Source organism: Gopherus flavomarginatus, chromosome 2, assembly GCF_025201925.1.
Source record: "Gopherus flavomarginatus isolate rGopFla2 chromosome 2, rGopFla2.mat.asm, whole genome shotgun sequence".
Taxonomy (NCBI): domain Eukaryota; kingdom Metazoa; phylum Chordata; order Testudines; family Testudinidae; genus Gopherus; species Gopherus flavomarginatus.
The window spans coordinates 131428778-131443744 of NC_066618.1; the positions used below are offsets into that span (position 1 = coordinate 131428778).

Below are 14967 nucleotides of genomic sequence, written 5' to 3' on the forward strand. Positions count from 1 at the left end.
TTTGCCTAACACGCAAAAGGTCCCTGGTTCAAAGCCAGACAGAAACATGTTGGCTTCCTTTTCCCAGATCCCCTTGTTGTTCAGAAAGACCACTCCTCCTATTGGCCTGTCCCTGGGATAACTCCAACCCCTGCATGACAGAGGATGCTGACAGCAGTGGAGAAAACACCTTGGTGTCAGGCTGGAGAACCTAGAGTAGTTAGGCCAGTCACCCTTTGGAGGCTTGTGGCTTGGCCACCTCTGCTGTTGGAGGTTGGCCTATAGAGGCTCTCACTTCCTGCTGGGCTCCTTGGTGTGACTGGCCAAAGGAGGAAGTGAGGCAGGAATGGGGCAATAGAGGAAAGTTGAGCTGAGGACGGCAGGGAAGAAGCTGTGCGGCTAAGTGGGGTTAGTAGAGCACCACCCTTCATTCTGCAAAGCCTAGGGAGGTGTGGTTGGCTGCTGGGAGGCAGAATCCTGTGCCTGCCTCTTGGCTTCCCAAGGTTGGCTACTTGCAGCCCAGGAGAAGAAGGGGGGTTCTGGGTGAAAGGAAAACAAGCAAAGCTGAGTCCAAGTGGAGAATGGCGGCTCCTTTATACCCAACCTGGGAGCGTGACTGATGGTTTTAGAGGTGGAGGCTAGGCTGGCTGTGAGCAACTGGGATCCAGGAAACCCCCACCTGCCCTTCTGAGGGCTGAACCCATGGAGGTGCGGTTGGCTGCTGGGAGACAGACCCCTGTGGCTGCCTGTTGGCATCCCAGGGATGGGTTCTTGCAGCCAAGGAGAAGCGGGGTTCTGGGGGGAAGGAAAAGCAGCAATGGTGAGGCTGAGTGGGCTCCTTTCTGGCCGAGATGGTGGGCTGTGGTGAGTCTGGGAGTTGCCTGTAAGCCATAAGTGAACATAGTGCAGTGAAAACCGCTGCTCCATTCTGGCCGACCTGGGGGCACCATGGATGACTTCGGAGTGGGGGCAGGGCTCTGACTGTGAGCAAATGGGATCCAGGAAGCCCCAGCCTTCCCCTCCAGGGGCCGAGTCTTCTTCTTCTCTCCTGCCATGGGAGCCCGGCCTTAAGCCTGCCCAGCATGTGCAGCAGCTCGAGCATTAAGCCTTCCTGTGTGCATACAGCCTAGTGTAATAAGGTGTAAAGTTTAGATTGTGAATTTATCTTTAATTTCCATGGTAACTTACTTTGATCTTTTATTCCTACCACTTATAATCCTTAAAACTCCATCTGTCTGTAGTTAATAAATCTGTTTTATGCTGTACTTAAAGTGGTGTATTTTGCTTGAAGTTCTTAGGAAATCTCAGCTCCATTACAAGGCTGGTTAATGTAGTATTCACAGTGAGGGAGGGGTGGATCCTGCGTAATAAACTCACACTGATCAGGCTTCTGATTAAGGCAAGATGGTATGATCCAGGGGTGCAAGGCTGCAGAGCTGTGGGGGGGTGACTCTCTATCATTAGTGTTATGAGTGACTGCAGAAGCATTCATGTAATTCAGTTGGCTGTGTCCCTATCTACGGATGTCTGTGTAAGTGCAATATGTGCCAGAGATTCACAGCTTCTCTCAGCATCACATGTGTGAGAGGGAGTCCAGGTGGTGGGACAAAGGGCTCAGGGGTCCCACTGTTCAGGTTGCATCCCGGAGATCCCATCACAGACTTTCAACAACCACAGAGGATGCTCACTGAGAGAGAGAGAGAGATGCCAAAATAGTGATCTCCAGTGCCTGCAGACATCAAACTATCAGGAATTGTGTGCACAGAGAGGACCCTGCTAGTGGAAAATGGCTTTGAAAAAGACCCTTCTGTCCCCAGCTGTGGTCGTACAGTGCTCAGTGCTCTGCGTTGTGGCTTCAAGAGCTATGGATGCAAGTTGAGTTACGATGACCTTTTCCTTGTCTCCACGTTTCTTAGGTGCCTCCTTCCAACACTTGTCAGAAAAAATGACCGGTTTCTTTTACAAGCATTTGCATTGCAAGGCAGAGGCAGTCTTCTCTGCTTCCTCAAAAGATTGACCAAAAAGTGGGAGGAGTGGACACATTTGGCAAGGCACCACCACTGGGTTCTGCATCTCTAACCTCCACTTTACCTGGCAAGTGCCTCTGGGACTTTTCTCCCAGCTGCTCCATTTTTCGTCAGTGACAATCAAAAGGAAGACGACATGACATCTGTGTGTGGACATCCCCAGTGAATCACAAGGACGTGTTGTGCAGGCTTTTATGTTGCAGCAATTGCAGTCAAAGCAACCACCATGCCAATGCCAGTCACAGCAGCCTTTTCATCAACTCCAGGTTTGTGATTTGATTCTTTCCAACGTTTCTCTCCAAAGAAGCCTTTTCCTTAGCAAGCAATGACTTGGATACCAAGGGAGGTCTCTTCTGTTTCCTAGAAAGACACAGGAAAATGTGAGCAGAGGAGACAAAAGCCATACAACAAGGCACCACTAGGAGTTGAACCCAGGATCTCCTGTTTACTAGACAGGTGCTTTAGCCAGCTAAGCCAAGGTGCCTGCCTTGAGAAAGTACTTGCAACTGTTCCCTTTGATGGTCCAGGACAACACCTGCAAATTCCAAACTACAGACATTCCCCATTTCCCTCAAGACTTGCAAGGAAGAACTGGCAGGCCAAGCCAGGATCTCCTGGTTACTAGGAAGACACTTCAGCCAGCTCTTCCCAAAGATCACTATCTAGAGACCTTTAAACAGCCTCTGTAGATGTTCACTGACAAAGAGATGCCAAAATAGAGTTCTCCACTGCCTGCAGCCATCACACTACCAGGAGTTCTGTGCACAGAGAGGCCCCTGCTGGTGGAACAGGCTTTGGTAGAGACTCTTCTGACACCAGCCTGTGCTCATATACTGTTTAGCACTTTGTGTTGTGACTTCAACATCCACAGATGCCAGTTGAGTTGGAGGACATTTTTCCTGTCTCCACATTTGTCTAATGGCTCCTTTCAACACTTGCCACCAAAAAGACTTGTTTCTTTTGCAAGCAATGTACAGCTAGGCAAAGGCAGTCTTCTCCATTTCCTCAGAAGATCACCAAGTTGTGGGAAGAGAAGACACATTCAGCCAAGCTGGATGCTGAATCGCTTCTTTATTCAGCAGGTGTCTGTGAAGGACATAAATCTCCACTGTGTAGAGGGCAAGAACAGGAGTTTATTACACACAGCATTGGCAGAGTGTCACCTTGCTTATTAGGCTCAGAGACACTCTAAATTGATGACAATAGAATATATAGATTTTCCATGGGTGGGGGAAAGTGACGGGGTAGGGAGTTCCAAACTCTGGGATAGGTTTTGCTGCAAGACATGATAAGCAAAGTAGCCAAAGTTTAACAGGTTACATAATGTCTCCACCCATGGTCTCAAGTTAGCAAGTTAACATTTCATGAATACTTTCATAAAATGTTATTAGTATAAAATATCTATGCTGAATTCTGATTTGAGATCCATAGGAAAGGAGCAACTCCTTTGATTGTCCTCCAGGTACATTCCTAGGGGTTAAAGCAAAGAAACAGTGAAAGTATATGGCAATAAAGATTGTTTTCTGTGTGTCTTAAGGCAAGGCATTGGTCCCTGGGAAGGGAGGTGGAAGGATGCCATATCTTATACTGACATCTGCCAACTTTTCATAAACTCAAGGTTGGATCTCTGGGAAGAACGTCTCCCTACAGAAGAGACTTACGCAATAGGAACAGGGATTCTTTGTTCAATCTACAGCTGTGAATAAGACACAATGATTTAGTTCTTAGCTCCAACACCTGGCAAATTGCTGACCAAGCCTATCTCAGCAAGCAAGGCTTTCTGTTTACCCCAGCTTTCTTTTAGCTGGTCACTATTTGCTAGGCTTCTGGTCCCTTGATTATACTCTGGACTTTGGGTCTGGAAAAGAGCTGGCACAATCCATAGACCAGGTTGTTATATAAAATGCACATGAACTTTAACCCTTCACATACAGTAATCGAAAAGTTCTTGGTTCAGGCTTGTAGCAGTGATGGAATAAACTGCAGATTCAAATCAAGTCTCTGGAGTCCATCCACAACTGGGATGGGTCATTCAGTCCTTTGTACAGATCTTCAGTTTGTAGTAAAATCCCTTCAGAGGTACAAAGCAGGATTGAAGACAAGATGGAGACGAGGCATCAGCCTTTTACAATCTCTTGCCATGTGGTCTTTGCTTTCTTTGTCCCAAGGACACTCTATCCAGCACGTGGCATAGAAAAACCTTTGAGTTTTGTCCATAGGCAGGTCCCTGCATACCTTGCTGAGCCACAAGACGTATCTGCCTTCTCTCAATGGGTTGATTGTAGAGCTGATGGTCCATAATGGGCCATCAAGCAGGCTAGGCAGAACTGCCACCAACTTGTCTGGCTGGGGTGTTCCTCGGAAGCATAGCACAAGTTTGAATACAGAAAGCATAGAGCCAATATTCATAACTTCAACTACAAAATGGATACACATCTAGAGATAGCATAATTATAATCAGCCAATCAGAACCTTTCCATAGACCCCTTTCACGACAACCTTTCAATCATATAGGCTGCAAATACAGAACCGTGGTCACAATGGTGATCTATAAAGTTACAGATTATGTCAATAACATCACATGAGGTGACACGGCATCAATGAGACTGATATTGGAATACTACCTTCAGTTTTGGTGTCCTCATTTGAAAAAGATACTGTGAAATTGGAGCTGGGGCAGCAAAAAGCCACCAAAATGTTCTGAGGGCTGGAGAAAAATACCTTCTAGTAAGCTATTGAAAGAGTGCCACCTATTTAGCTTATCAAAAGAAGATTGAAAGGTGACTTCACTGAAGTGTTGAAGTGCCTTAATGGAGAGAAAAGATTGGGTATTAAAGGGCTCTTGAATGGAGCAGAGAAAGACATAACAAGACCCAATGATTGGAAGGTGAAAATAGACAAATTCATGTTACAACTAAACCCCAAATAGTCAACAGCGAGGATGATTCACCACAGGAACAAGCTACCAAGGAAAGTGGTGGATTCTCCATCCCGTGATGTCATTCAATGAAGACTAGATGCCTTTCCCCCAAAAGTACATATTATGTCATGCAGGAGGCATGTGATATGCAGGGGGTCTGATTAGATGCTCTACTCGTCTCTTTTGGTCATAAAGTCAACTAATTTCTGAAAAACTGAGTGTAGCATTGGGAGCAGCGTCTGATGTTTTCCTGTCTAGCCAGCTTGCTACCTAGAACGAACACTCCTTGAGTGGGGTATCCACAGGGAGTAGCTCAAACCTCCAAAGGGCCTGGCCAGGGGCAGGATATTGGCACATCAAGGGAGGGGTGTGGCAGTGACATCACAAAGGCCTTTTGCAGGACCTCAGACTATTGGTCCAACGTGATGGGGGGTGGTGACCTCACAGAGAGATGCTGACATCAGCCAGGCAGGAGAGGGGCGAGGGGCCAGGGAAACCTCAGAGACCCCTGTGGCTTTACTTCAGCAAGTCTCCTTCTCCAGGTCTCTCCTCGAGGACTGACAGAGTATTAGTGTTCATGGACGTGAGCGCCAGGAGAAACCCCTTGCAAGTTTTCTCCTTCCCTTGTAGTGATTTTACTAGAAAACAGCCATCTCTGTTCAGAAGGTAAGAGGCTCCTGGAGGTTTGAAACCTGTTCAATCTGATCTATCTGGTGACAGGACACTTCCCTTTCCTGTACCTCAGGCTCCTCCCCATCTGTCCAATGGGAACAGGGACAATTCTCGAGCTCTGGGCGGTCGTGAGCCTGAGTGAGATAAGGGGCGTTAAAGCCCTCTGTGAAGGAGAAAGGGGAGTGGTCCAAAAATATGGCAATTCGGTGCCCTTGCAATGCCCTATGGAGGCAGGACAGGGGCGAGGGGCCAGGGAAACCTCAGAGACCCCTGTGGCTATGCTTCAGCAAGTCTCCTTCTCCAGATCTCTCCTCGAGGACTGACAGAGTATTCGTGTTCACGGACGTGAGCACCAGGAGGAACCTCTTTCAAGTTTTCTCCTTCCCTTTTAGTGATTTTACTAGAAAACAGCCATCCCTGTTTAGAAGGTAAGAGCCTCCTGGAGGTTTAAAACCTGTTCAGTCTGATCCATCTGGTGACAGGTGAATTTGAGGCATGGAAAAAACGAGCTTAAGGTGGCAGAATTTTATTCTGCACCTGGGATTTTGTCCCTTAGAATCACTGGGGACATTAGGGTTTGTCCTTTTTGTTTCACCTTTTCCTCCATTACTCCCTCCCTCCTTTCTCTTCTCTTGCTTCCTTTGTCCTTTTACCTGTTCCCCTCCCAACAATAGGAGGAAGGGGGAGAGAGAGAGTGTGTGTTCTTATCTAGGATCTTATTACACCCCACCCCGTCCCGATTTTTCACACTTGCTGTCTGGTCACCCTAGGGTGTGCACATGTGTGGGTCCCAGCTGCTCCCTGCCCCTCTCATTGAAGCAGATGTGCACGGTTACTGCCCTGGGAACTGCAGGGCACCAGTGGACATGGAGTTGGCTGGAGGTAGGGTTTGGCTGCAGGCAGGGAAAGGGGTGCGGGGCTGGCTGGCTTCAGGCAGGGGGGTGCATCAGGGGTTGGCTGGAGAAAGGGCAGGGGGTGCGGGGCTGGATGCAGACAGGGGGTTCTGGGCTGGTGCAGGCTGGGGAGGTGTGGGGTCTGGCTGGCTTTGGGCAGGGCCATAGGGGTGTGCGGCAGGAGTTGGCTGGAGACAGGGCAGGGGGTGTGTCATGGGCTGGCTGTGGGGCTGGCTGCAGGCAGGGCATGGGGGAGGGCCGGTGCAAGGAAGTTTCACGCCCTAGGCGAAACTTCCACCTTACGCCCTCCCCCCCGTGCCCCCACCCTGAGGTGCCCCACCCGTGCCAACTCCCCCCCTGGACCCTGAGGCGTCCCTTTTGTGACAGGATCCCCGTTCTGCCCTGCTGCACCCCCCTCGCCCCAGCTCCGAGCACGAGCACCCCGAGCACACCGTGGCCACTTCACTTCTCCCGCCTGCCAGGCTTGCGGTGCCTAAGCCTGTCAGGCAGTCAAGCACCCTCCTCTGAGCCACAGCAGCCCTGACAGTTGACAATAGAGGCACCTTAACCCCTGAATTCCTTCAATGTGTCCCCCTCCGGGGTCCAGCTCCGATCACCAGATACTCGGGGTATGTCTATACCACCTGCCGAATCGGTGGGCAGTGATCGATCCAGCGGGAATCGATATACCGCGTCTACTGTAGATGCAACACATCGAGTGCTCTCCCCTCGACTGCTGTACTCCAGCTCGGTGAGAGACCCAGGCAGAGTCTACGGGGAGTTGCAGCAGTCGACTCACCACGACTGTGACATTCTAAGTATAATCTAATATCTCTTTGAAAGGTGACAGGGCCAGAAGGAGTTAATTAACTCACCTCACCGACTGACCTGACCCGTGGGTGAACCTTAAGAACTGGTTAGCAAGATATGTAAATGAACAGAGCTTTAAAATGCAAGTTTGCATTGTTAGAGGTAGAAGGGGAGATGTTTGCTCAGGTCTTGTGATGTAAGCAAACAAGTCTTGTCTGTTGCTATAGTTTTAATTCAAAGAGCAAAAAAGGAATATTAACATTTATGATGACACTTGAGTGAAATAGTATTATTGTCTCTGTGTCTCTTTGAAGGTTGTGGTAACCTGTATTTGAACTCTTTGATGGATAAATTACCCTGTACTAATTGCCAGGATGCTTGGAAGGAGAGTTAAGCCTATTGTTTTCTCAGGCCGAAAGGCTGCTGGAAATGTATAAGAAGCCTGGACACGATCCTTGTTCATCTCAGATCTGCTTTGGGTTTCAAGACGGGGAAACCTTAAGCCACAAGGATTGAGATCCCCAGTCATTGACTGGAGCCACCCTGAATATGGAAATTGGACTATAACCTATGGACTATTTCTAAAAGGACTTTTGACAACTACAAGCTCACCTCTACTATGTATCTAAACCTCAAGAATTGAATTCAAGTCTATATGTCTATTAATCTTTTAATCAGCACTCTCTCTCTTTTCTTTTCTAATACTTTTTAACTTAGTTAATAAGAATTGGCTATAGCATGTATTTTGGGTGAGATGTAAGTTATAATTGAACCTGGGTATGTGGCTGATCCTTTGGGATCTGAAGAATCTTTTCTTTTATATGATGAAGTAAGATTTTCAGGAATCATCATCATATCTGACAGGTGTGTCTGGAAGGAGGCCTGAGGCTGGGTACTTTAAGGGAACTGCGTGGTTTAAACTTCTAAGTAACCAGTGAAGTACTACAGAAGCTGTTTTGTGCTGGCTTGGTAAATCTAAGTATTGAAATAACCACCAGCATTTGGGATTTGTCTGCCCTGTCTTGTTTGCAGTTCACCCTGATTGAGTGATCTCAGCTGGCTCCCACGGGCAGCACCGTCACACCTACATCCAGGCTGCAGGTGTCCGGGGTATCTTAGGGGCCTTGGGGTGCACAGATACCTATGTCCAGGCCGTAGGGGTCCCGGGGGGGCTTAGAGAGTTTTGGGGGGGACACAGATCCCAATCTCCAGGCTTTAGGGGTCCCAAGGGGGCTTAGGGGGTTTGTGGGGTGCACATATTCCTAAATCCAGGCTGTAGTGGTACCAGGGGGGATTAGGGGGTTAGTGGGGGCCATAGATACCTACGTCCAGGCTGGAGGAATCCTAAGAGTCTTAGGGGATTTTTGTCCAGGAGCTGCAGGGGAGGGTTGGTTGAAGGGGGGGAGGAGCCACCATGGGGCAGGGAGGAGAAGCCCTGGACCCTGGCAGAAGATGTGGGGCTGAAGTTCCCATCTCGGAAGCTTTTTAACAGGTCTGTGCATTTCATCATTTGATTTCTGTCTTATGATTAAATTGAGTTCTTTGAGTAATGAGTTCTAAAATGCCTCAACTCTCCTGGCTGCAGTAATTATCATTATTACTGTTACTACCATATTGTATCGCTTCTCCTCCCCATAACCTCCCACCCCGAACCCTGAGGCTGTTTGTTGGGGGGGACTCACTCAGCCCCCGCAGGAGCAGGAAGAGGGGAGCAGTTGAGTGGAGCCTGCCCAGCAAACAGCTGACCGCAGCTGCCCACAGGCTGCCCTTAGGGTAAAGCTCAGCTGGACGTAGGTATCTGTGCTCTCATGAACTGCTAAGCCCTCCAGGGACCCCTCCAGCCTTGACATAGGTATCTGTGCCCCCCCCACAACCCCCTAAGTCCCCCAGGGACCTGTACAGGCTGGAAGTTGTCATCTGTGCACCCCATAAACCTCCTAATCCCCCTGGGACCCGTCTAGTCTGCACGGAGGTATCTGTGACCTCCAGAAACCCCCTAAGCCTTCCAAGACCCCTACAGCCTGGACTTAGGTATCTCTGACCCACAAGAACCCCCTGAGGACTCCTTCAGCCAGGATGTAGGTATCTTTACCCCCACAATCCTCTAAGCCTCCCAAGGGACCCCTAAAGGCTGGACATAGGTATCTGATCCCCCCTACCTCTTAAGCACCCCTGGGACCCCTATAGCCTGAAGTTAGGTTTCTGTGCCCCCCACGATCCCCTAAGGCTCCCTGGGACCCCTACAGCCTGGACGTAGGTATCTGTGCCACCCACAAACCCTATAAGCCCCCCAGGGACCTCTCGAGGCTGGATATAGGTATTTGGGCCCCCCACAAAGCATCTAAGCATCCCCAGCGACCCCTAAAGATGGGAGATAGTTATCTCTGCCCCCCACAAACCCCATAATGCCCACAGGGACCCCTACAGCCTGGAGATAGGTATTTGTGCACCCCAGAAACTCCCTAATCCTTCCCAGGACATCTCCAACCTGCATGTAGGTATCTGAGTTCCCCACGAACCCCCTAATCCCCCACGGGACCCTGACAGCCTGGATGTAGGGTTATGTGCGACCACAGCCCCTCTATGTGCCCCAGGAACATCTACAGCCAGGACGTTGGTATCTGTGCCCCCCCATAAGCCCCCTAATCCCCACAGGAACCCCTACAGCCTGGACGTAGGTATCTGTGCCCCCCACGAACCCGCAAAGACCCCCAGGGACCTTTACAGCCAGGACATTGGTATCTCTGCCCCCCATAAATCTCCTAAGCCCTCCGGGATCCCTCCAGCCTGCACATAGATATCTGTGACCCCCAGAAACCCCCTAATGCCCCAGGAACCCCTACAGCCTGGACATAGGTATCTGTGACTCCAACAAACCTCCTAAACCACCCAGGACCCCTCCAGCTAGGACGTAGGCATCTGTTCCCCCCTCTACCCCCAATCCACTCAGGACCCCTAGACCCTGGACGTAGGTATCTGTGTCCGCCCCGATCCCTTAAGCACCCCCATTACCCCTTTAGCCTGGACATAGGTATCTGTGCTCCCAGAACCCCCCTAAATGCCCCAGCCACTCCTTCAGCCTGGATGTACCTATCTGTGACCCCCACGAACCCCCAAGCCCCCAGGGATCCCTACAGTCTGGACAAAGGTGTCTGAGCACCCCACGAACCCCCTAAGCTCCTCGGGACACATCCTGCCTGGATGTATCTGAGCCCCCAGTGAACCGCCTAATCGCCCCGGGACACCGACAGCCTGGACCTAGGTATCTGTGCCCCCACAAGCCCCTATACCCCTCAGGGCCCCTCCAGCCTAGATGTAGGTATCTGTACCTCCACAAACTCCACCAGAGAGGTCCTTTGGGGCCATCTGCCTCTCCCAAGTCAGCCTAAAGGAGGAGGGTTGGGCGTGGGGCTAGCAACTCCACCTCGTAAAAAATCAACCCGCTACAGAAATGCCAGCAATAGAGACAACAGAGACTTTTACAATGGAAAAAGAAGAGTCTTCAATTCGAAGATGCATGACGCTGGGTGGTAAAAGCCATGAGGAAGCCACTAAGCCGATTACTCTTCTTGCAACCAGGGGGATTACCATAGGCACATGGAACGTGAGGCACCAGACAGGAACTGCGGTGGAACTCCCAAGACAAGCGGAAAAGAGGCCGTCCAAGAAACACCTGGCGACGTGACCTTCAGGCTGATAGCAAAAAAATGGGCTATACCTGGAAGCAGTTACAACGAATGGCCCAGGATACAGGACTCTGGAGATCTGTTGTTGGCGGCCCATACCCCGATTGGGGTGACGGGCATAAGTGAGTGAGTGAGTACCCCCATTGCCCCCCTGGGACTCCTACAGCCTGGACATAAGTATCTGTGCACCCCACAAAACCATAAGCACCTGTAGGGACGCCTACAGCATGGACTTAGGTATCTGGGGCCCCCAAACCCCCCTAAGCCCACCAGGGACCCCTACAGCCTAGAGATAAGAATCTGTACCCCCCCGAACCCTATAAGACCCCCCTGGACCCGCCAGCCTGGACTTAGGTATCTGTGCCCCCCACGAACCCACTAAGCCCCCCAAGGACCCCTCCAGCCTGGATGCAGGTATCTGTGCCCCTCAGAAACTGCCTAAGCCCCCCCGTGGCCCCTCCAGCCAGGACCTACGTATCTGTGCCCCCTCAACCCACTAATTTCCCCTGGAAGCCCTATTGCCTGCACATAGGTATCTCTGCCCCCCACAAACCCCCTAAGCCTCCCAGGAACCCCTACAGCCTAGACGTATGTATCTGTGCCCCACAGAAAACCCCTAATCCACCGGGGGATCCCTACAGCATGGACCTAGGTATCTGTGACCCCCAGGAAACCCCTAAACCCCACAGGAACCACTCCAACCTGGACATAGATATCTGTGCCTCCCAAAAAATCCCTAAGCCCCCCAGGGACCCCTAAAGCCTGGAGATAGTTATCTCTGCTGTCCGCAAAAGCCCCTAATCCTCCCCAGAACCTCTCCAGCCTGGACGAACATATCTGTGCCCCCACAAACCGCCTAAGCTCCCCGGGACCCCTCCAGCCTGGATGAAGGTACCTGTGTCCCCCTGACGCTCTAAGCCCCCCCAGAATCCCTATAGCCTTGATGTAGGTATCTGTGTCCCCTATGATACCACTAAGCCCCCCCACTGACCCCTCCAAGACATACATAGGTATCTATGCCTCTCATCAAGTCCCTAAACCCCCAGGGACCACTGTGCTCATCACAAATCCCTAAGCCGTCCAGGGACCCCTCCAGCCTGGTCGTAGGTATTGGTGTCCTCCACGAAGCCCCTAATCCCCACCAGGACCTCTACAGCCTGGACACAAGTACCTATGCCCCCCACAATGCCACTAACTCCCCCAGGGTCCCGACCATCCTGGACGTAGGTATCTGTGACCCTATGAACCCCCTTAAGCCTCCCCAGGATGTCTCCAGCCTGGACGTAGCTATCTGTACCTCCCATGACCCCTAAGTCCCCCAGGGATCTCTACAGCATCTACATAGGTGTAATGCTCTGTGCATTACCCTGCGTGGCCAGACAGTGTCACTGTTGCTCCATGCGGGAAATGCTCTGTGCATTACCCTGCGTGGCCACATGGTGTCACTGTAGCTCCATGCGGGAAATGCTCTGTGCATTACTGTGATGGAGTGGGGACTGTCTGTGTGGGGGATGGGACAGCAGCGGGTGACTTTAGGTGAGGGACAGGACCTAAGCCTGTAACTCAAGCTAGGCAGCAGGGAGGGGGTCAGCACCTTTGCCCGGGAAGCTGGACAAAGAAAGGGGTCGGCTGAATGGAGTTAGTTCAGTTTTGGTTTGGAGCTGGGTTGTTGGAATGCAGGGAATCCCAAACTGGGAACTAAGCTTCCTGAACCCCCAGAAGGACTCGATTGAGGGGTCCTGGCTGTGCCCAAGAGTTCTGCTGTATCCTTCCTTCCTGTTGGCCAAAAAAACCTTCTGTTTTACTGGCTGGCTGAGTCAGTGTGTGTCCCAGGAAGAGGGGTGCAGGGCCGGATTCCACCACACTCTGTGACACCCCCTAAGCCCCTCTGGGACCCCTGCAGCCTGGACGTAGGTATCTGTGCCCGTCACCAAACCCCTGAGCCCCCCAGTGACCCCTACAGCCTGGACCTATGTATCTGAGCCCCGCAGGAACCCGCTAAGCCCCCCAGGGATCCCTACATCCTGGACGTAGGTGGAATCCTTCTGCCAGACTGAATTGATAGGAGTAAGGACGGGGTACAATACATAGGAGTCCCTTCCCTACAACGTAATGCAAACCAGCTAGAGCCCCCACCCAGTGACATGGGACAATTTTACATACGCACGCCTAGGTGCCTCTAAGAGGCAATACTTCCCCTCTCGCAAGCACAGAGTCTGGGTGTAGTAGAAAACGTTTGATAATGTGAGATAAACAACATAGCATTAAATTGGGAAAACACTCAACTAGGTCGTGTCCTTTTCCCTGAGCTCTTGACTCCAGCAATCGCCAAATCACCCCAAGACTCCAAAGTCCGATACCTCAAATGTTTCAAGAGTTCAGCAACCCCAAAATCACCCACGGTTCCGCAGCCCCAGAGTTCAAGAGCCTATCTTCAGGGTTTTCCCCCACCAGCCTGGGTAGAAAGGGGCACCTTACGTGGTCCACTGCCTACTGCCCTGCTTCTCCATGGGATTCTACTTCCGCCTTCCTCACCAGCTGCTTTGCTCTGCCAGCCAACCTGTGATCTGCTCCAGCTGTCCCTAAAAACTCCTGGACTCATATCACTCTATGGGCCACTCCAATCATCTCACAAACTGCTCCTTTTCATCAGCTGCTCTACTCTGCAATATAGCTCCAGACTCCTTCACTAATTAGCACAGCTTTTCAGTGATTTCAGTTCAGAAACCTAGAATTTCAACTCTTAAGAGAATGAAAAATCAGCTCTACTATTCACTTGTTAAAAGGGAAAAAGGTGCAATTGGTGTTTCTGGTTCATTCAAGGAGACCACTCCCTTGTCTAGCGAGTGCCACTCAATTGATGGTGAGAATCACTGTCTCCAAGCAGTTTCACAGTTCCTCATCCACACAAACAGGGTGATAACACTCCACATCTCATGCCCCAACAACAAATAAACTGGGGATACCACAGCTGCCAAAGCAACCATCCCAGGCTGCCGTGGCCATGTCAGGTGGAGTGGGTGTGCCAATGCAAACACGATCAGCCCCTGAAATTCTTTTCCACGCTCGCCATAATTCACCACCAGATGTCAGGGTAGAGTTCATCCTGCTTCTGCTTACATAGGTTGTGCTCCCCACAACTCCCTAATCCCACTGGGACCCATCTAGGCTGGATAAAGGTATCTGTGCTCCTCACAAACCCTTAAGCCCCCCCCCAGGATCCCTATAGCCTAGATGTAGGTATCTGTGCACTCTCACGAACACACTGATCCTCCTAGCGACCCCTACAGCATGGACGTAGGTATCTGTTTCCCAAAATGCCTCAAAGCAACCCCGGGACCCCTACAGCATCAAAATAGGTATCTGTGCCCCCCCATAACTCCCTAATACCCCCAGAACCCCTCCAGCCTGGACGTAGATATTTGTGACCTCCAGAAACCCCCTAATCCCTCCCCACGACTTCTCTAGCCTGGACATAGGTATCTATGCCCCCCACAAGGCCCCTAGGACCCATAGGGCCCCCACCAGCCTGGTTGTAGCTATGTATATGCCACACAAACCCCCTAAGCTCCCCAGGGCCCCCTCCAACCGGGACATAGGTATCTGCGCAACCACAACCCCTTAAATCCCCCAGGGACCACTCCAGACCATACATAGGTTTCTGTGCCCCTCACCAACTCCCTTAACCCCTAGGGACCACTACAGCCTGGACGTATGTGTCTGTGCTCACCACAACCCCCTAAGCCGTCCAGGGACCTCTATAGCCCGGATGTAGATATTTGTGTCCCCTATTAATCCCCTAATCCCCACTGGAATGCCTACAGCCTAGACGTAGCTATCTGTGCCCCCCACGACCCCTAAGCCCCCCAAGGATCTCTACAGCCTCTACATAGGTGTGATACTCTGTGCATTATCCTGAGTGGCCACACAGTGTCACTGTTCCTCCATGTAGGAAATGCTCTGTGCAATACTCTGTGTGG

The 14967-nt window shown here is 51.1% G+C and overlaps 1 non-coding gene across 1 annotated transcript; it reads right to left on the reverse strand.

Annotated features, from left to right (window-relative positions):
• Positions 1-2416: 2416 nt before the first annotated feature.
• Positions 2417-2490, reverse strand: TRNAT-AGU (transfer RNA threonine (anticodon AGU)). Its single transcript has one exon. It is a non-coding gene; the product is annotated as a tRNA-Thr (tRNA).
• Positions 2491-14967: the final 12477 nt, after the last annotated feature.